The sequence below is a fragment of the Eufriesea mexicana genome, unplaced genomic scaffold (genome assembly GCF_001483705.2).
Source record: "Eufriesea mexicana isolate 0111107269 unplaced genomic scaffold, ASM148370v2 scaffold3953, whole genome shotgun sequence".
Lineage (NCBI taxonomy): Eukaryota > Metazoa > Arthropoda > Insecta > Hymenoptera > Apidae > Eufriesea > Eufriesea mexicana.
Window position 1 is genome coordinate 540,705 of NW_016911957.1, and position 22,836 is coordinate 563,540.

At 41.9% G+C, this 22,836-nt stretch overlaps 1 protein-coding gene across 1 annotated transcript in view; it reads right to left on the reverse strand.

Moving 5' to 3' along the window:
- The window catches only part of Tet (tet methylcytosine dioxygenase-like), a 207,763-nt gene that overhangs the window by 46,921 nt on the left and 138,006 nt on the right, over nucleotides 1–22,836 (reverse strand). The gene's annotated exons all lie outside the window — the stretch shown is intronic.

The window sequence follows — 22,836 nt, forward strand, 5'->3', positions numbered from 1 at the left end:
TTATCCGCTGGATCTCTCCGCATTACACCCCGCATAAATTACACGGTATTTACAGTCGCGAGGATTAACGACGACTCGAAACGAGACTGACCAGCGATTAATTTTTACCAAATCGCGCGATCTTCGCGGACTCTTTTCCTCCCAGAAACGGCCCCGGCAAACGGGATAAGCATCTCTTCTCACGCCCGCGTTTCAATATGCATCGGTGTTCCAGGATCAGGAAGACAAATTCGCTCGGAACGTCACCGTAATTCCTGCCGGGACACCGGCACACGTGTATCTATCTGGGCCACGAATTTACGGCCGTGTTATACGAGGCTTTATATCATTACTCCCACCGATATCAGCCCCTTTTATTACCGATTCCGCCGGAAGTTCAGCCGTCCAGGTAACGCAACGAACCGACCGTTCCCCGCTTTTATTCGACGTTTACGCGCGGAAACTTTCGGCGCTTCAATACGCTTCACGAATTCCCTAAGAAGTCGGGGAGAAGGTCCCGGAAAAGAAAGGAAAGAAAGGAGAGAAAAGAAAGAAAATGGGGAAAAATTTTTCCAAAAGATGATGTCGATGATGGGTCTTCCTTTGGTACGTCAATCATCGACCAACCGAGAGATCTTCCACAGCTAGTTTAGGGTTTGTCCGAAAATGGCCCGGGGTAAGGACCACCTGGTCTGCTCATGCCAGGCGCCGTTAGGGTGGCAATTCGCCATGCACGGAACACACCACGTGCTCGAACACGTGGCCGTTTATTCGTCCAAATCCCACTTTCGATTGGCCACGCTCTGATCTCGGTGCTGCACACATCGGCGATCATTTTCGACGTCCCTTTCAGACAAGCTCAAAGAGCAGCTTCTCATTAAACTGATTTTCATCCATTCCGTCTGATTACTCGTTTTGATCGAACCAGGTATTACGTCGGGAAGGGAGAAAAGTAATTTTGACCAAGTGAACGAATAATCTCGAAATTGGGAACTAGTCTAAGCGGGACTTAGGGTCTCGTGATATGGCTGAGCGATCATTGATAAGCTTCGAGTCATTGTTATTCGCGACATAATTAATTTCTTTTTCATTTTTCAACACGAGAAGATGAGTTTAACGAATTTGTCGATGTGACGAATGATAGTGAGGTTAGCCTTGATTATGGCAGACTTTGATACGCACTGGCCGTATCATACGGCAGGAATTCAGTTAGGATGTGCGTCGAGAACGGTGAACTTTTGGGTAGGAATGTATTTTTGTGAAAACACAGGCGCCCTCCGTGTCAGGAAGCCAAACTGCGTTGAGCGTCTATAGGCACTCTCAGTGTTACAAACGCAAAATTTCTGTAAGTGCCCCAAAGACTATAGTTTTCGTGCCTTTCTGTACATAGGCAAACACGCGTTACAATATAAGATAATTCTTAGGTTTATATTATCATACAGCGATAAGATTAGTGTAAGCTTTTAATTCTAAGATCGCGAGTGCTTCGTGTTGGAGCCATGGATTTCATAGTTTATGTCATCATTTGCAACCCTTTTGTACGTTTTGATTTTTATTGTATGTATATTATTATATCTACTTTCTGGCACAATAAACGTATGTTAAAAAGAAGAAAAAGGTGCTCACAGTAGCCAAGGGGTACTTTTAACCCTTTGCACTTGAGAGGCGCCATCAGTCGCCATTTGATCAAATTTCAACGATCGATACTCATTAATATGTGAAATTTAAGACAATGTAACGGTGTGCGAGGTATTGAAATCACATAATTCTATGTGTTAATTGTTATACGAATTCTTATTTACCGCTTCAAAAAATATGGTTAGCTTTATAGCAGAAAATCTTTGAACTCCTGCTCTTCTTTAGCCAAAAAATCGTCGAATGCAAAGGATTAATGTCGATAGATGAATCTTTGGAGAGCTTGAAGGTGCTCTATTTTTCATTGAGAGAAGTTACGATTTGAGGAATTGATAAGTGCTCTATTAACCTTGAAATATTAAATTAGCCCACGTGAGTCTGAAGACATGATAAGGATAAGTAATCCACTTTGATTTATACTATTTCGCCAAGGTTATCTATCTTCCATTCAGCAACCTTGAGTTCAGTTATGAAGAATTTATCGATTTGGTAAATACCTGCACGATTAATCTCTAAATTGTATATCAGTTTCTCGGTGTATAATTAATAGCAGTGATTATAAAGTAAAATTAACCGCTATTAGCGGTGATATCCGACGAGGTTCATGTTTTATGTCCCAGGAATTCTAGGGTCAATAATTCTCCAACTGATTCCAATTTTCTTTTCACTTATAATAACCATAATTTTAAAGAAACCTTTGCATATGTGCCAGAATCACTAAGGAGATTAGGTTAGGTTAGGTGAAAAATAAACCTCGTCGGATGTCATCGATAATAGTGATTTATTCTACTATATTTCCACGAAAGTCACTATAGTGACATACTATAGGCGCTAAGAGGTTAAAGAATTACACGATTAATCTGAAAAGATCAGGAATTCTAAGGTCAATAGTTCTCCAACTGATTCCAATTTTCTTTTCACTTATGATAACCATAATTTTAAAGAAACCTTTACATATGTGCCAGAATCCCTAAGGAGGTTAGGTTAAGTTAGGTGAAAAATAAACCTAGTCGGATATCATCCTTAATAGTGATTTATTCTACTACATCTCCGCGAAAACCACTATAGTGCCTAAGAGGTTAAAGAATTACACGATTAATCTGAAAAGATGGGGCACAATTAGAAATACTTTGTTGATCGGTTCATGTGATTCAAGTAATAGTATATCGAGAAAATTTCGAGAATTGGAAGAACGGGACGAACAATGATCCTCGAGCTATGCATCCAGGCCTCTCTATCTGCTATTAGGAAAAGCTCGCTTATGAGGGACACGTCGATAAATCCACGACGATTCGACAGTCCCAGGACCTATCAATTAAATCATATTTACCTGTAACTTCACGGTTAATTTCTGGTATTTTTGGTATGAGAAATTCTTTTGATGTAACATAATCGTTGCGATGGATAGAGACAAGGAGACACTGATGTCTATGGTGTTTCCAGGTTCCTTTCGGGATCATCGCAGGTTTTCTCTTACTAGGTGACTCGATCTAAGTTTGAAGTAGGTCTAATAGACCTAATTGTGTATTCCAGATTCTGGTCAAAGAATTTGCAATTGATTTTTGGGTCTATCTATGTCGTATCAGAAATTCTTTTGATGTGACATAGTCGTTGCGATGGATAGAGAGGAGACACTGATGTCTATGGTGTTTCCAGGTTCCTTTCGGGATCATCGCAGGTTTTTTCTTAGTAGATGACTCGGTCTAAGTTTGAAATAGGTCTAATAGATCTAATTGTGCATCCATCGGTATCCCTCTATCTACCATTAGGAAAAGCTCGCTTATCAAGGACCCATCGATAAATCCACGACGATTCGACAGTCCCAGGGCCTATCAATTAAGCCACATTTGCGTGCAATTTCACGGAGAGGCAATCGCTATCGCGACAAATAACGAAGCGTACCGTAAGCGAGGTCTAACGAGCTAGGCTCCGTTCTTCCTCTTATCAGGATCGCGATAAATGCCCGTAATAAGCTCTTATCATCCATCACTCTGACAGCCTGATAACTCACTCCCATTCACAGAGATGCCCGTTCCCGCGTCTTCCTCGACGGTCGCTGTGCGCACGCACTAGGCGTCTACTGTGCATTCGAGGAAAGAAGGCACAGCGTGCTTAGATCTTCACGACTGATGAACTCCGCTGATACTCCCTGATCACGAACCGTGATCGATGATCTTCGTCACCATCTTCGGCCAATGGCAGTCATGATCGTGATCATGGGAGTGTCAGTGGAGTTAATCAGCCACGAGGATGTACACACGCTGTGCCTACTATTCTCGAACGCGCTATACGCGTGTAAGTATCGAGATACGTCGTCGATGGGGATTATCTCGCAGAAAAATCGATTAGCCATCGATTGCTAGTAGGTGGTGTTCACATGGTCGAGGGACCACGTGGTTGGGAAATGAGAGCGAACCAAGGTTTCATCCCGCTGAGACCCGTGATCCCGCTCAAAAGTCGTCCACGGTTCACGGATTCGGCCGTGGAATGCGCGGCTCCATTCATTCGAACCGGTTATTTCTAGAAAAGAGGAGGCTGAATGAAAATCTGTCAACCCACGTGGCGAAACGCGTGGCCAATGACCGCTTTCGACCGCGGCCGTTCCACTCCTCCACGGCTGGCCTCCCGGCCACCTAAACCGTACGAATTGCTCACCGAACTGCGTGAAATTCACGGACAAGATGCGATCCTCTCCTTTCGCGATCCACTGGTGATACAGACCACGAGATTCGAGGATTCCGTCATCTTTCGTCGAAGGATCTCCCAAACTTTGCGATTTTTCGGGTCCATCGCAGGGTTTCACTTGGTAGTCACTTGGTCTGACTCTAAAGTAGGTCTAATAGATCTAATTGTGTGTTCTTGATCCTCGTCGAAGAATTTGTGATCGATTTCTGGGTCTGTCTATGTCGTATCAGAAATTCTTTTGGTGTGACACAGTCGTTGCGATGGATGGAGAGAAGGAGACACTAATGTCTATAGTGTTTCTAGGTCCCTTTCGGGTTCATTGCAGGATTTCACTTGGTAGTCACTTGGTCCGACTTTAAAGTAGGTCTAATAGATCTAATTGTGTATTCTTGATCCTCGTTGAAGGATTTGCGATCGATTCCTGGGTCTGTCTATGTCGTATAGGTAATTCTTTCGGTGTAACATAGTCGTTGCGATGGCTAGAGAAGAGACACTGATACCTCTGGTGTTTTGATCGCTCTGTGGACCAAGTTAGGGACATCAGCGATTGCAAATTCTCCTAACGCAGTATAATCTTTTTATTTTCCGAAATATAGTCCCTGTCGATCTGTCATTGATCCAAGTTAATAAAATCAGGTATTTTCTCGACAGAATAGCACTTGGTACGAATTCCCGCGCTTATTCGTGAGCAACTGCAATAACTATTATGGATCCTACTCGATATTTCTTCCACCAAGTGCAGAAAAATCGCGATTAGATCTCGCTTGCGTGGAATTCGCGAAGGAAAGGATCTAAGAATCGATTCCCGCGTTTTCCGCAACCCGCCGCATTACTCTCTTCGCGTAAGATAATTACTATGTTTTACAAAGCGAAACAACCCTGGCTGATACTTAGCCTATCATTAGTCCGTGCCAGAGGAACTCGCGATTGGATCATTCCTCCGCGATGTAATGACACGCGAAACCAATTCCCGCGTTTATTCCTGACCGACCATAAGTTCTCGCCGTGCGAGATAATTATCCTAATAATCTTTTCTCCTTTCGCGAAAAAACGTCCACTTTTCTCGACCAATCTCGCGCCAGATCCACGAGCAAGCATCTACGAATCGATCCCAACAGCGTTTTCCAACATCTATCGTAAATTCCCTTCGTGTAAGATCACTATCGGGTTAAATATAGATAAACAGATCATACTAACGCAAGCCTATTATTCCAGTGACTCGAAGAAACGCGAAACCAATTCCCGCGTCTGTTCTCGATCACTCATAAATTCTTCTGCGATCAAGATAATTGTCTTAATCATCTAATAATTAACCTAATTCGAAAAATCGATTTACCCTCGCGCGAGATCTACAAGGAGACAAAAATCTGTCACGAATTATCGCGTTAAATATAAGTCACTATCATCAAATAACACGCGCGAAACCGATTCCCAATTTCCGTATTTTTCATGACCGATCTTGGTCTTGAAAACCGATTGGGCCCCGACATGATATTTAAATTCCAAACAAAATACTCATAGTAGTAGTAGTAGTAGTAATAGTAGCAGAGACTTATTTTCAACAAAATTGAAAAGTAATTCGAGTGCAAAAGTGGTTAAGGCGCGTACACAAGTTCAAACATAAGCAAACGGGCCCACGGTGGACGGACCGATTTTCTATTCCCGCGTTTTCCGCGAGGGACTGTTCTGAGAAGTAAATTCCAAACAAAATAGTTAAAACAGTATAGAGTTATTGGCAACAAAATTGAAAAGGTGGTTAAGGTGCGTACACAAGTTGTAACATAAGCAAAGGGGCCTACGATGGAAGGACCGATTCCCGATTCCCGCGTTTTTCGCGAGGGACTGTCCTGAGAAGCAAATTCCAAACAAAATACTTAAAACAGTATAGAGTTATTAGCAACAAAATTGAAAAATAATTCGGAGTGCAAAGGTGGTTAAGGCGCGTACACAAATTCTAACATAAGCAAAGGGGCCCACGGTGGAAGGATCGATTCCCGATTCCCGCGTTTTTCGCGAGCGATGTTGGTCTCGAAAACCGATCGGGCCCCCTGTAGCAGCGGGGCCCGAGATGATATCTGGCCTCTGGAGCGTATTACGCGGGGCATAAATAATCCCCGCATGGCGAGATAAGCATCCGTGGGTTGTTTACGAGTGTGCGGTTGGTTTTCCAGCTAACAGGATTCGTTGCTAATCTCGTTGCCCTTTTTCCATCGGGCGGCTCGTGATCGCGGTGGAGTCACGAAGGAGGAATCGATGCCTCGGAGTTCGTCTTCACGGCGCGGCATAGGACACACGACGGCTGACCTGAATTCCGCTAGCGCGCGATAGACGGAGCGATTGCGTAACGTACGCGTGCTCCGCGGACTCGCCTTTTCGCGCTTCGCGTTGGTCCTTGGCCGGTGGAAAAGGGCCTAATGGCCGGCCGGCGGCGGCGCTGCTTATGTAATTTCGTTAGCGGCGTGTGTACCGTTCCATCGGAGACCAACGGGAAGTTGGCGCGCTGATGGATCGTTTAGGTTCGTTATACCGCTTTTTCCGCGGGCTCGTGCGATAGCGTGCGTCAGAGGCGATTAAACTCGAAGGTCGTTCCGACGAAAACTCGTTTAAACGGCGACGGTGTAAACGGGATATAATAATGGGTTTTAAGCGCGTTGAAACGCGACTGTCAATCGGGTTAGAGAGATCGGTATGTTTCGAATGTTTCGAATGCGCGCGAACGCGCTCCGTTTCGAATGGATGGTGGAACAGGTTTACGATCGGGATGAAAAAGAAAAGGGGGGAAAATGGAGAAGAAGGTTTATTTCTTTCGGTTCGTGATAATAGAGCGGAGCATCAGAGTGGTTAAAGGCAACGACGTGCACGTATGACTCCGTAAAGGTTTATCGCGCGTCTGCCATCTCTCTAGGTTGCCTTGAGGGTCCAAGGACTTGAATCGGAACGATACAAAACACGTTGTACGCTGGCGAGTACCGGTTCGCGAGAGAGCGCGTTGGTTCGGCGAGCGGGAATGGAGAATTGGATCGACATACGGTTCGTCCGGCAAAGAGCGGGAAACTCACTTGTGTGCTGCGGTGGATCCGCGCCGCGAACAGCCCGCCGTTCTCCTTTACGTTATTCCACTGCGTGATTTGCTTAGCGAACTCAACGCGCTGCTGCAACTCTCTTCGCGCACAGAGACACACAGGGGGACACTGAATCACTGAAGAAAAATCGTTGTCCGTTCACGAGACACAGAAACGGCGCGCGACACCGGAATTTCAATCTCGAAGAATCACCGAGCGAGTCTCCAGCGGAGGCGTATTTATCGCGTGTAATCGCGCGGCTCGGCTTCCCGGCGAATGCTTCTCGCTCGTGAAACAACCGTGAACACACCGTGGAACATGCACGACACACGGAGAACCGATAGAGAGAGAGACAGACAGAGAGAGGGAGAAATAGACCGTGCACTGACTGCTCCGCTCCGCTTGCTCGCTACCGTCAATAAGATCGATCGAGTCCACTACTCGCGAGAGATCACACTAGACGCGCAGCGATCCGCCGAAAAACTCCCGTGGGACGCTTCTCCGCCCTCTGCAGCCCTCCTCGCCTATTCTCCCTCCCTGCTGTCCCTCGCTCCTTCTCACTCGCGCCTCCCCCCCCCCCAACCCACTCTACCCCCCACGTCACTGCACTGCTCTGTGTGCTTTGCACACGTGTGCGTGTACGTGTACGCGCTGTCTGTGCGGACGTTTATACATATAAAGTAGTATACTCCCCCTCTTTGCCCCCCTTTTGTAACGCTGTCCCTTTCTCGTTCTCGTGTTCGCTTTCCTTCTCCTTTTCCACTGCTCGCCCTCTCTCTCTCGCTCTTCGTTTAACACGAGAGGTTATCCCTGTCGCTCTTATCGCGGACGCGCTATCACGAATTCCGGCGGCCGGCGACACCGGCTACGTGAACTCGACACTGGTCCCGCGGTGTCATAACACTGGTAACAGCCTGTCGCGGGCTATTAAAAGCGCGTACAGCGTTGGGGGCAGTTATCACGAGCGTGATGCGCGGGCCGTTTGCACACGCCACACCCCGGAACCACGAGGAGGAAGGAAGGAAGGAAGAGCGCGTAGCGGCGGTGACAGGCTGATCCGTTGCCGTCAAGCTTCGAAGGGAGCTACGCGACCCTGTCTCGTGGATAATGGCCGATTTCCAGCTGATTTTAATTTGCCGCCCTTTTCAGCGACGTTGCTCCGTTTTTCACCGGAGGGTGATGTATCGGGAAGAGATATTTTTTCGTCGATCTTTTCGGACTTTTTCTTCCCGTCTACCGTTCTTATTCTTTTCACTCTCGTCGTCATATCTCTCTGTGCGATGTATTACTCGTAAGAGAAGGACGCTGGTTAACGGCCAGATGTCGATCTGGTAGCGTTCATTGCCTCGTACTGTCGTTCGGAGTCAGGCCAGCAGCGCGTCAAGTGCGCGCCTCCGCGCTGTTTCTCCGTGCTGCAACTCGTCACACGTCGCTCGGAACCGTTCGTGCCTTTCCGTGTCGCTCCGCTTTCGCGCTTCCCTCCCCACTTCTTTCGCTCCCTCTTTGTCTCTTCTCTCCCTTTATTCCTCGTGCACTGTTCAACTTCTGTCTCTGTCCCCGTCTCTGATTCATTCCCTCTGCTTTTCTTCCCCGTTTCGATCTCTTCTCCCTCTTTCTCTTCGTATTTCCATTTCTCCCCCTGCTCGCCCCTTCCCCGTCATCTCTGTTTTCCTTCGTTTTCGTCTCGTTTTGTCTTCGTTTCGTTTCCCCCTTCACCCTCTGCTTCCCGGCTCGATTCTCCTACGCGTTTCTCGACATCTCTCTCTCTTCCTCCCACTTTCCTCTTTCTCCCCCCTTTACGCTGCTTCGCTCCCTCCTGCTTGGTCCCCATACGGAGTCCCACCAATCGTACAGCAACGTGGAGAGCTCTAGCGATGGAAACGATGCCCTCGCAAACTGTATCGATATGCTCCCGCGGAAACCCTCGCTTTTTTTATCCAACTGCAGGAAGTATTCTCTCCCCCTTTTTACGCTTAGAACTTACATCTTGCATCGAGGTATCGAAATAATCCCGCGACGTATCGCGAAAGACTGCTCTTACAATTTTTATACGTTTCAAATGAACGGTGGTGAACTCGGGCTATAATCTAAACGCAGTGTCACGCCATATAGATACCAACTGGACACGCTACGATTGATATTTAACATGGAATATCTTACGTAGAATACTCTTCCGTTTATCAAGATGGCGTGTGTTATGAATGTACGGTACGGCAATGCTCTCGATTCGTAAATATCGAGCGTAAGAGTATTAAATCTTCGGTTATTAATTTTTATCGATTCTTCTCGTTTCCAACGTTTCCCAATCTGTACGATATCTTCTTTTTTACGTAAAATCACCAATCGACATTGGAATTAATCCCATCGCTAGCGCTCGCTACTGTTCCACCCCCGCCTACCACTTTTTGTTTCTTCCGATACATATCCCTGCTAGAGTCAGGTAGCCCCCTTGAACCCCCGACCCCGTTCGTTCCCCCACCTATGCAGCCACCACCAGTTAGGATGACGCGTTCGGAACTCTCTCCTCTCTACCTTCGTCGTTGCTACAGACTCTCCGTCTCTGTCATCGGTATCGTCGTCGCAGCCGCCGCGACGACCACCAGCAGGTAGCCATAGCAATCCTCGCGACAAAAGCTACCACTTTCGATACGAATTCTTTTCGGCGCTCGCGGTCCATCGCTCCTGATTTTTAATTTCTTAACTCAGCTACCTAAATTCTTTTTTCTTTCTTATCTTCCTTTTCCTTCGCGGACAGTGTTTTTCCTTCGACTTGATTTTGATTGGAAGACACATTACAACGAATTCATATTTTTCTTTCGTTTACATTTTCTTTGCAGAGAATAGACCAGGTTTTTCCCGAAATTTGATTCTTTTTAAAAGAAGACGCGTTACAGGGAGATTTCGGATTTTTAATTTCTTATCTCTATTATGTATATTAATTCCAATTTTTCAATTTTAATTTATCTTTAACTATTATATATTAATTCTTTTCTTCCAAATATTTTTTCCCCCACATTTTTCTTCCCTTTTCAGTAATTGGATATTTTTCACTAAACTTGATTCCAATCAAAAGACAAGGTACCTTCGCGAGATTTAGGACACTGCCAGAATTTCGAGCGATAGAAATAAAAATTCACGGATGTCTCCTAATTAAAACCCGATATTTCCAGCGCTATATATACGCGTGCAACCGCCAGGTGCATCAAAAAAAAAAAAAAAAAAAAGGAAAAAAGTTGGGCCAAAGCTCGCGTACACCGCGACCGGTTAACCGGTCAACCAGGCCGCTGTCCGTCGCGACGCGGCGTGAGCAAATAAAAAGCGAACGGGGCGAGAGACCTCTCCCTTTCACGACATCGATATTTTAATTGTTCCAGCTCGTCAAGGCGACTCGCTTGCATCAGCGATCGTGTGCCATAACACTCAATTAACTGTGTAACTTTCCTCCGTGCCCCTTCCACGCCTCGTCGATTCGCGTGGCGATTTCCCGACGCTCTATTGATCCCTTCGACCACGTCTTCGCAACATTTTCGCAAAAACCGATTAGAAAATCCAAATCTGCACTCATTTTCGCGAAATTATCACCGCGAAACGCTGAATTCGATGAGTACACGCGAAAAATAGTACATATGTATCGTTTTTCATCATAATCGTGGATTAGGATCTCTTTATTGAATCTCGATCTCTTCTTCACTGTGGAAAAATAGCAATTCGAACCTTTGCTGTTATGGAAATCATGGAAATTATGGAAATTTGGTATTATTAAATTTTATTGGTTCCTCGATCTCTTCTTGATCGTAGAAGAATAGCAATTCGAACCTTTGCTGTTATGGAAATCATGGAAATTATGGAAATTTGGTATTATTAAACCTTTGTCCTACAATGGTGAGCCTAACTCGTCACGAGGTCTAGTATAGTAATAGTACATACGTATCGTTTTTCATCATAATCGTGGATTAGGATCTCTTTATTGGATCTCGATCTCTTCTTCACTGTGGAAAGATAGCAATTCGAACCTTTGCTGTTATGGAAATCATGGAAATTATGGAAATTTGGTATTATTAAACCTTTGCCCCACTGCTAATGGCGAGCCTAACTCATCAAGAGATCTATACTGATAAGCTACCCGAATTATGTGATCGTGATTACATATCTCGCAGAATTCTCGAAAATTTCGTAAGAAAAGGCCCCGAAAATTTTGTGTCAAATAAATTCTAAGCTTAGGCAACGAAGTATACCATTTTAGTGACAGTCGATAGGTCGATTATGTCAAATAAAGGTTTTAAAAAATTCTGGGATATCGAGATTCTCGAATAACAAATTACTGTCGAGGCATCGTGTCAATCTCCAATTCCACCTCTAATTTCGAAAATTTGTATTAATTTTATCCTGGATGGAACAGATATATAATATATAATAGTTAACTAAAATTAAATACTACTCCGATGCAATAACCAGTGAGAGTCACTTCTCGAGTGCAAAGTATTAAAAGGAAGTAAGTCTAGGCATCTCGTTAGCACTAAATCTGCCACGACCAATCAAATGATAGATAGCCGAAGACAGAATAAAAATTAAAAATAAAAGTGAACAGGGAACGAAATTGAAAAATGAATTATCCCCATATGAAAAGAAAAATCGAAATGACTAGTGATCATAATGACAACATCGAATGCGAAATTTTCAATTAAAAACTTGGAGCCTAGCAGATTTAGTGTCAAGGGTTAATCTCCTAATCTCATAATTATTTTAACTAAATCAAATTTTTCAACGTGATCCTGCAAACACGTACATTCATGGTTAAACGAACGTAAATATATCCGCATTTTTACTCGTTTAACTCAGCAGCAGATCGCCGAAACGAATCATAGGGTGAAATTAAGCAATCCGGGACTCGATCAAACGCAGGCGTGTTTAATCGCTGTCCAAACCCGATTTCCATCGAAACGAAACGAGGTTTCCATTGAAAACGCGTACCGATCGATCATTTTTTACACGAGACAATTTTCACCTAGATCCGATCGTCATTCGGGGCGATATCTCGCGGCAGAGAGCCATTAAAATGGAGGCGAGCGCGAAGAAGCGGAGAAGCGCGGATCGAGAGCTCGCGTTGGACACGGATGTCTAAAACGCTGGCTCGAGGGTTCGTTTATTAACGTCGCTGCAACTTGTTGCTGGCCGCGTCGCCACTGAATAACGCCCTTCTGACCTCTCCGGAAGCTTCCCTGTCCACGGCGCGCTCCTTTCAAGGAAACCGAGTCTCCCTTCTGCGGTTCCGTGCTTCCGCCTTTGCCAAATCGCTTCTGCCACTCTAGGTAATCGCGGTTCGCCTCCGAGACCCTCTGATCCCCGTGTCCTCCGTTAACGCGTCCCACGAAAAAAATTAGCTCCTCGATCTTCCAGCTAGGAATTCGGTTAAGGGAAATTTCGGATGGGCGAATTTTTCATCGACCAGGTTGCTGTCAATGTTCCTCGAGTGATTTGGGGGCAAAATTGTTCGATTGAGAATGAAATTTGATTTTACAGGGGAGGGTTAGTATGTATAGAGCTGAAGCAAAGTAGAAATAGGAAGAATCGGCAAAAGAAATGAGCTTCCCGATTTTCCAATTCTGAATTCGATTATTTGATTGCTGTCAGTGTTCCTCGAGTGATTTGGGGGCAAAATTCTTCGATTGAGAATGAAATTTGATTTTACAAAGGAGGGTTACTGTCTATAAAGCTGAAGCAAAGTAGAAATAGGAAGAATCGGCAAAAGAAATGAGCTCCCCGATCTTCCAGTTCTGAATTCGGTTAAAGTAAATTTCTGTTTGCTGTCAATGGTCCTCGAGCGATTTGGAGAAAAAATTGTTCGATTACGAATGAAATTTTATTTTCCAGGGGAGGGTTAGTATCTACAGAGCTGAAGCAAAGTAGAAATAGGAAGAATCGGTAAAAGAAATGAGCTTCCCGATTTTCCAATTCTGAATTCGATTATTTGTTTGCTGTCAGTGTTCCTCGAGTGATTTGGAGAAAAAATTCTTCGATTATGAATGAAATTTGATTTTCCAGGGGAGAGTTAGTATCTACAGAGCTGAAGCAAAGTAGGGATAGGAAGAATCGGTAAAAGAAACGATCTTCCTGATGTTCCAATTCTGGATTCGATTAAAGTAAATTTCCGTTTGCTGTCAAAGGTCCTCGAGCGATTTGCAGGAAAAATTATTCGATTACGAATAAAATTTGATTTTACAGGAGAGGGTTACTATCTTCAAAGAATGTTCCAATAAACTTCGTTAAAATTATAACATTTATTTTCCAATTTTTATATGTCATCCAGACAGAAGTATCACTGTCAGTCCCCACGAACTGACATGTGGTCGTTAAGTACAAAATGCAAGAGAAAGACGTTGACTCGTCCTGTCCAACCGAACACAGAGAAAGAATGTTCCCAAGAATTTTTCCAAGAATTTTCCCAAGAATTTTCCCAAGAATTTTTCCAAGAATGACTATCGTGGCCCGTCGTGAAGTGACTCACGCTGCACGAAACGCGTTAACAGGTTCCCGGTGACGAGTAGGATGGTTGCTCGACGATAGCGAGCACCGCATGAAGCAACAGCGATAACAGAGAGCTATGGCTGAGGGGTTGCAGGGAAAATAGCGGCGTTTTTGACTGCGCATTCGGGGATGGTCGGACGACGCTTGTTGCTCTTGGGACCCTGCCAATGGTGGGACCGGGTCGAGATCGTCGCGTCATAGCTTTCAGAGTGTCCTGGAACTGTTATCTGCTCGGGGTGGTCCCGGCCAGAGATGGCAGACGCGATTAAATTTATTAGCAGCTATCGCGACTACGTCTTTTCTAGCCCGATGACGGAATTCAAGAGTATTCTTCGGTTACATCAGCCGCGGCATGAAACGCGAAATAAACGGACCGAGCTGCGAGGTCAGAAGCGTGAATCAGTGGCCTGAAAGATTCCTCGAGTCGCGATTACAGTCATGTTTCAGACATTTGCCGCTTAGAAAGTTCTCAAGCCATTCGAAATTCGCCGATCACTCCAGGCTGTCCCAGAGGTCAATCGTTCTTAACCGTTTGAGTCCTAAGCAGCGATTGAGGATTTTGGAACACGGTCGAAAAACCCTGAACAGCGCGATAACCCTTGCTTTAATCGAGTGCGAAGAAGTCCAAACTGCGCGATAGCGCTCGTTTAATTTTATTTCGAAAAATCCCAATCGTCGCAATGGCGCTGGTTGGTACTATGTGACGTACATGCATCAGCAAAGTTGAGCGCGATCGCGCTGCTTGGGACTGAAACGGTTAATGGTAAAAACGATTCTTGGCAGTCAAAGAGATGCCAAAAAGCTACCACCAGGAGCGTCTGTATTATTTTTAACCGGCCGTTCTAGCAGCGTAAGTCACGTGCAACCTTCTTCCAGAAATAAAGTTTAATGTCTTCGAAGCATGCTCATTGTTGCGACCATTTAGTATCGCTGTAGTATAGTTACTATATTATATTATGTTATAATATCGCACATTATCCACCATGTACACGTAGCTTTATAAAGGCTACCGAGAGAACGGGGTGCAAAGCCCAGGTGTCATTCGGGAAATGCTTGGATGACGCGTCAGGCCCTTAGCATGACCATATTTGGTCATGTCAAGGGAAACATCGGAAAGCGTGTGCACGCGTGCGTTTCGCGAATCGGTTCGACATCCTCCGCGACCATTCCCTGGCGATCGAGCAACCTAATCGAGCCGAGGTTCGATCGATTTTTCGTTTAATTTTCGTCGCGCGGGCCCCGGGCGATCGATTAATCGCGATCGATTAATCGGCAGCGATTACGTGCAACGACCCGATGGACAGCCACGGGGAAGATTGAGCGTTAATTACCGGCCTCCTCTGGGACGAAGATTCAATTACCTTTTCGAGATCGTTCGACGACATTTTTTTTCACCCTCTCCTTTTTTCCCTTTTCTTTCCCGGGGGAATTTTTCGATCGATTTCCGAGCGTTTTCGACCATCAATCGCGATTGATTCTTTTTCTCCGTTGTTTAATTGGTTAACTTCTCACGTTGGGCTTGAGATTCGACGAATATTCGGGATGCAATTGTACACAGGATGTCGCAGAAACCGTGTTGCAATCGATTAAATAGCGATTTTGCGCGCGAAAATAATTCGTGAGAGAAGAATAAAATTTTTTGGGAAGAAAAATTAGGTTAGAAATTATATTTTTATTTGGAGATTATGGTATCTATTGGTAGGTACGATATTATATGAAGAAAATGTGAAATTTTATTTAAAAATGGACCACGATCTTGCAATTTTAAAAACAAAATTTTGTTTATATTATTCGATCTAATCTATTAATTAATTATCAATTTTTAGATATTAAGTTTACTCGTAATTAAACCTATATAGCGAAGCTTTAAATATACAGGGTGTCCCCTTCCATCCACCATTCTCCGGAAAAGCGTGTAACACACGAGTGACCATAGTTTACGCGCTTAGGCTACCGAAAAATCATTGTGCAGTGAAGGTCAAAGATAGTGGAAGCAAATCTATTAATTAATTGTCAATTTTTAAATATTTCGTTTACTCGTTTCAAATATACAGGGTGTCTCCTTCGACCCATCATTCTCCGAAAAAGCGTGTAACACGCGAGTGAGCATAATTTACGCGCTTAGGCTGCCGAAAAAGCATCCCACAGTGAAGGTCGAAGATAGTCGAAGCAATAAATCAAGGATTATTAATCACGTCGACCCATAAGCTTACTATCCGCGGATATTTACGACGTCTGATGTACACCTGTACCCCGCTCAGAATTATGAAAGTTAACGCCGGAACTACCTGTAGCTGTGCAAATATCGAGTACCATATTTGCGTATAATAATAATTAATGCCGGGCGATGATGATAAATATTCAATACTGGTTCCACCAAAAGTAGACGTTCGTTCGAAGCCACTACGGGAATAGAAAGTCCGAAAGTGATTGCCTCTATCGATTCGATAGTGACGACTAACTATAGTAACTGTCGCGATGTAATTGTTGGAGGCTAAGAATGGGGGGCGAAGACCAAATGGGCCATTTGTCTAGGGTTCCTGGTGGTCATATTGAATGACACAAGTTTATCCCGTGGAAATGCGAATGCTCTTATAGTTCATAAAAAATATAGGGATTATCAAATTTATTATTAATAACAAATTAATACCGTGAATAATAAATTGCTTAAAGTATAAATATACTTCATACAAATGCATCACGGAGATTTATATTCCAAAAGCAAAAATAAAGTTTATAAATCATTATATTAATCATTAGTAACAAATTAATATTGTTAATAAGAAATTGTTCGCAAGGAAAATTTATAATAAAAGTGAAAAAATTAACAAATTATTGGCTATTACTTGAATTTATAATGTACTCGTGTTAAAATGTTCCAATAATTTTAGAAAAAGGTTTATAAATTATTACACTGGTTGTTTATAACAAATTAATATTGTTATTAACAAATTGCTAGTAACGTATATTTATAGTAAAAGTGAAAAAATTAATAAATTATTGGCAATTAAAGCGGAAAAATAATAAATAATGGAATCCGTAAAGCGCGAAAATTTTCGATCGGAGTGGGGGACTCGGCCCATCGACGGCTATATAAGGAGCGACGCGACACAGCACAGCTCATTTGTCGGTTCGACTTCGGAAGTGTAACGTCTAAATTTTCGTTGTGCGCGAGGGGTGGGGGTCCGAAATGAGGTTGGGGCTGGCTACCCCACCCTCATCCCACCCCATTAATAATTTTTTTTTTTCTTTTCAGATATTAATTATTATTTTCTTTCAGGTTTTAATTATTTTTTCTTTTTACAGGTTTTAATTATTTTTTCACTTTCCAGCTTTTATTTTCTGTTTCTATTTATCTTCATTCGAATATTTCGTATAATATTCGAATGTTTCATCGTTGGGTTGTTTGTATCCCATCTTTGGGTTGTTCATGTCTCATCTTTAGGTTGTTAATAATTTTCTTTTTCAGGTCTAATCTATTTTTCTTTCAGCTTTTAATTATTCTTCTTTTACAACATTTTATTTCCTCGTTTCTAATTATTTTCGTTCGAACATTTGAATATTTCGTATAATATTCGAATGTTTCGTCGTTGGTTTGTTTCTATCTCATCGATGGGTTGCTCCTTCCACTTGGTTAACCTTCATGGTTTCTATTCGTTCGTTTTCTTTCTTCCTACTAATCCGTTTCATTTCAGGTTTATATTAACAATAATATATTCTGTTTCAGCTTTTAGGTTTCTCAAGATTCTCAAGTTTTCTCTAGATTTCATTTGGGACACATCAATGGACGACACAAGATGCGTGTGTGTAGACCTAAGTAGTCATAAGATAGATGCCTAGACTAAGTTTCATGTGCGCGCTATCTGTATAAAGGTAAGCTACCTAACTTGGAGCGAAATATATCAATTCTCTATTATCTTCTTATCCCTGTCGTTTACCAAATAGAACATAATTGTTCTCGCGATAATCGCGATCGTTCTTAAGTACTGACTAGCCTACGCGACGTACTCCCTTGTACTCGACAACTTCACGTCTCATAAGTCATCCTCACGACTCGTCTCCGACACTCATTTCCAGCCACTGTCAATCTCGTCAAGCATCGAGTTCCAGGGGGGCCCCCGTCACTGTTTCTTCTGGACTTGATGCGGGGGTCCAGCTGCCCCGGTCGCGTACGCGACTGGGGTTCGGGTACGCAGTTGGACGGACATAGCGTCTACGGTTAGACCACAGGGATGATTAAGTTCTACCCCGTGTGGCAGGGAAGTCGGTCTTTCGAATAATCGCGAGTTCGTTCGGGCGCGTCGCGACTTTAACTTAGTTTTCCTTTGCTCGCGTTTTTCATATTTGATTCCCGAATTTTGTGGGAACTTGGAAATATTAGAGTCTGTTAGTGTTGCGACAGTAAAGTAATAAATTTTAGTATACCGAATCGAAGTCCCTTTGATAAGACACGAAATTTTATAAAGTGTCAGTAGAGTCACTTTAACTTCATTCGCTCCAAGTTAGATTAGGGTACCTTTGATACAGATAGCGCCAGCAGGCTGCGCCACTAGGGCGCATGTCCGGGTCTCGATGCGTAGCCACCTCCTCGTGGTGAGACCTGGTAATTGGTATCGTTTTCCAAAGAATAATTTTTGGAAAACGATACCAAGCTAAGAGCTACGCACAAAGATTAAGATATTTCCTATCTTTTGTAAATTTTCGATGTTTCAGTTAAACATTTGACGATTTTTAAGACTGCGAGAGGTAAGTGGACGGAATTTTTAGCAACGACATCATTCAAATACAGTTATAGTTCATAAAAATGTATAAATAATCCAATTTCTTATTAATAACAAATTGTTTATAGCGTAAATTTATAATAAAAGTAAAAGAATTAATAAAGCATTGGTTATCACTTGAAAAATATCATACCAATGTATAAATGAACCTATAATTTGCAAAAATGTAAAAATTATTGCACTTATTTTTAATAAGAAATTGGTCACAACGTAAATTTACAATACAAGTGGAAAAATGACTAAATTATAGGCTATTACTAGTACATACAACGTATTTGCGTGAAAATGTATCTATAATTAGCAAAAATTTTATGAATTACTACATTTATTGTTAATAACAAATATTTTGCAACGTATATTAACGATAAAAGTAAAAAAGTTAATAAATTATTGGTTACTACTTAAACAAACAACGTACTTGTGATAAAATGTATTCGTAACTTACAAAAAGCTAATAAATTAATAAATTTATTGTCAATAGCAAATTAAAGTTGTTGATAACAAATAGTTTGTAACGTATATCAACGATAAAAGTAAAAAAGTTAATAAATTATTGGCTATTACTTAAACAAACAACGTATTTGTGATAAAATGTATTCGTAACTTACAAAAAGTTAATAAATTAATAAATTTATTGTTAATAACAAAGTAAAATCGTTGGTAGCAAATAGCTTGCAACGTATATTAACGATAAAAGTCAAAAAAGTTAACAAATTATTAGTTATTACAGCGAAAAAGTAACTTTTAAAGAAATCGGTAAAGTTCGGAAATTTTCGCCAATCTTCGGTCGGCCGTCGCTATATAAGGGGCCTGCGTGCAGGCTCGAGCCAGTTGTCGGTTCGACTTCAGAGGGTTCGCGTTAATATTTTTTCTTTTTGTTTCAGGTTTTAATTATTTTTCTTCTTTCAGATTCTATTTCTTTTATTCTATTTGCCTTTGTTTCAGCATTCGAGTATTTCGTACAATATTCGAATGCTTCGTCGTTGGTTTATTTGTATATCATCGTTGGCTAGATCAATGGCTATTCAGTGGCCATTGTCCATTCTCTTAAATAAATTAACAATAATTTCTTCTTTCAGGTACTAATTATTTTTTGTTTCAGGTTTTAATTACCTTTCTTCTTTCAGATTCTATTTCTTTTATTCTATTTGCCTTTGTTTCAGCATTCGAGTATTTCGTACAATATTCGAATGCTTCGTCGTTGGTTTATATATGTCTCATCGCTGGCTAAATCTTTCCTTTCACAAATTTTACAACTTCCGTTCGATTTGTTTTCGTTAGAGCGTTCGAGTGTTTCGTATAATACTCGAGCGCTTCCTCGTTGGTATGTTTATATCTCACCGTTGGAATGTTTCTGTCTCGTAGTTATGTTGCTCAGGTCTCGTCGTTGGCTTGCTCGTTCCATTTGGTTATTATCCTTGATGGTTTCCTCGTACTAATCCCTTTCCTTTCAGCTACATATTAACAATAATATATTCTGTTTTAGCTTTTAGGTTTCTCAAGATTCTGTTTGCGACACATCAATGAACGATGCGTGCGTTTACTTTTAAGTAATCATAAGATAGATCCATAGACTAAGTATCATGTGCGCGCTGTCTGTACAAAGGTAAGCTACCTAATTTGGAGCGAAATTTATAAATTCTCTATCATTTTCTTATCCCCCTCGTTTAGCAAATAGAACATAATTGTTCTCGCGATAATCGCGATCGTTCGTAAGTACCGACTAGCCTACGCGACGTGCTCTCGTGTACTCGATAAGTACATGCTTCGTAAGTCATCCTCACGACTCGTCTCCGACACTCATTTCCAGTCACTGTCAATCTCGTCATGCATCGGGTTCCAGGGTGACCCCCTCGGATCAGTGCGTCTTCTGACCTCGACGGGGCGGTCCGCTGCCTAAGTCGTACGCGACTGGGGCTCGGGCACATGCTGGCTGACGGACTAGTACCATCTACGGTTAGACCACAGGGATGATTAAGTTCTACCCCGTGTGGCTGGGATGCGAAGTGTCTGTCTTGGCCGGCAACCGCCCAGCAGGGCCCTCGCGTTGACACTAGAAGTTTCATTGGTTCAGGGACTATCCTTGGTCCACGTGTAAGTCTTGGCGAGTGCGACAGTGACTGGAATTGAGCTAGGCCCGATCGGGAGGGTGCCGAGGTATGAAGTTATCTCTGTACACGGGAGTACATCGCCTAGGCTAGTCGGTCTTTCGAATAATCGCGAACTCGTTCGGGCGCGTCGCGATTTTCTATTAGCTCGCGTGTTTGATATTTCATTCCCTATTTTTATGGGAACTTGAAAATATCTTAGCGTTGCGACAGTAGAGTTTCAGTATACCGAACCGAAACCCCTTTTGTAAGACACGAAATATAATAAAGTGTCAGTAGAGTCACTTTAATTTAATTCGCTCCAAGTTAGATTAGGGTACCTTTGATACAGATAGCGCCAGTAGGATGCGCCACTAGGGCGCATGTCGGGTCTCGATGCGTAGCTACCTCCACGTGGTGAGACCTGGTAATTGGTATCGATTTCCGAAGAATAATTTTTGGAAAACGATACCAAGCTAAGAGCTACGCACAAAGTTTAAGATATTTCCTATCTCTTGTAAACTTTCAATGTTCCCTTTGGAATTTGAAAATAGGCAGTGGGCAATATCTGTTTAAATGATATTTAAATGAAGAGGAATTAAGCTAATACGGAGAGTGCAAGTCCTTGGATTTAGTTGAAACTTTGTAGCTTTGTAGATATCGTCGTGCAGTTTAAGAAAATACATCATTATAGCTGCAACTACTCAATAGTTTTTGAGATATTTGCGATTAAAATTTTATTACTTTCTTAATTATATATTTCTTTGTAATGTGTTTCAAGTTAAATTGTATCGTAACGGCGACGATCGAGAATTGCTATAGTGGAGGACTGGCATTCGATTCCCGTCCAATAGGTTTGATATATTTTATTTATATGTTCAATATATTTTTTATTTTGTATTCATTTTGCATTGTAAATACACAATTATAAATAAAATTTCTTAATAAAAGAAATTATTTTTTACGTTTTCTTATGCTAGTATATATTTATTACAAAATAATAAGAATATTATGCAAGAAAAATACTTTTCTATAGCAATTTTATTTACTACAGGAAGTACGAAACATATTGTTCATGTAAGTATTAATTATTAAATTAAACATCATATAAGAATGTTGCCTATAATTCCAACTTTGCTCTGCAGCTATAAATGTTCATGAATTAATTACAAAAACTTGGCAATTTATTAATTTTTTACTGTCGAGTTGATTTCTAGTATCCAGTTCGAATAAAAATTTTACCGCCTGCGATCAACGCCATCTATGATTTGGGCTCAAAAATCAAGAAAGTAGTAGGAATATAGAATAGGAAAGGAGGTCGCCGAAGAGCTCGTCACGAGGTAGACAAGGACAGAGAGGGAATAGAAAAGGATAAAATTGCTCCGGCAGTGAAAAATTATTAATTACTCAACTTCCGTAAACAATTTGTGAACTTTTATAATTTCATTGCAAAGCTGGAACATCAGGCTGAATTCCTATATAATTTTCATAAAGAATTTAACTCTAAGTTGTTAGTTATTAATTTTTGTTTGATGACATCTATGATTTCGTAATGGCGGCCATCACGATCTTTCGTGAAAATATTTAATACTAAACGAAACTAGAAGCAAAATGTGATCTAAAATTATATGAGAAGATTCGCAAGGACATTGTCTTTCTAACGAGTGCATAAACCTTCATAAATTAATTGCGTTCAGGATAGTAATTAATGAAAAACCAATGGCGTCTTCGACAACAATTCAAACACTGCGTAGAATAATAATTAATAATTAATTAATTAGGGACAAATTTATATCGAAAAATATATTGGAAAGTTCTTAAAGGCTCTGCCTTTGCGATGCAGTTATAAAAGTTCATAAATTATTCACGGATATTGACTAATTAGTGAATTTTCCATTGCCGATTTGATTTATTAAAATATATTCGGAGCACATAACCAGAGTTAGTAAACTGACATCAGAGCCATCTATGATTTTAGATTCGAAGCTCAAGTTCCGCAATGAGAACATAGATGGCTCTGATATCATTTTACTAACTCTGGTTATGTGCTCCGAATATATTTTAATAAATCAAATCGGCAGT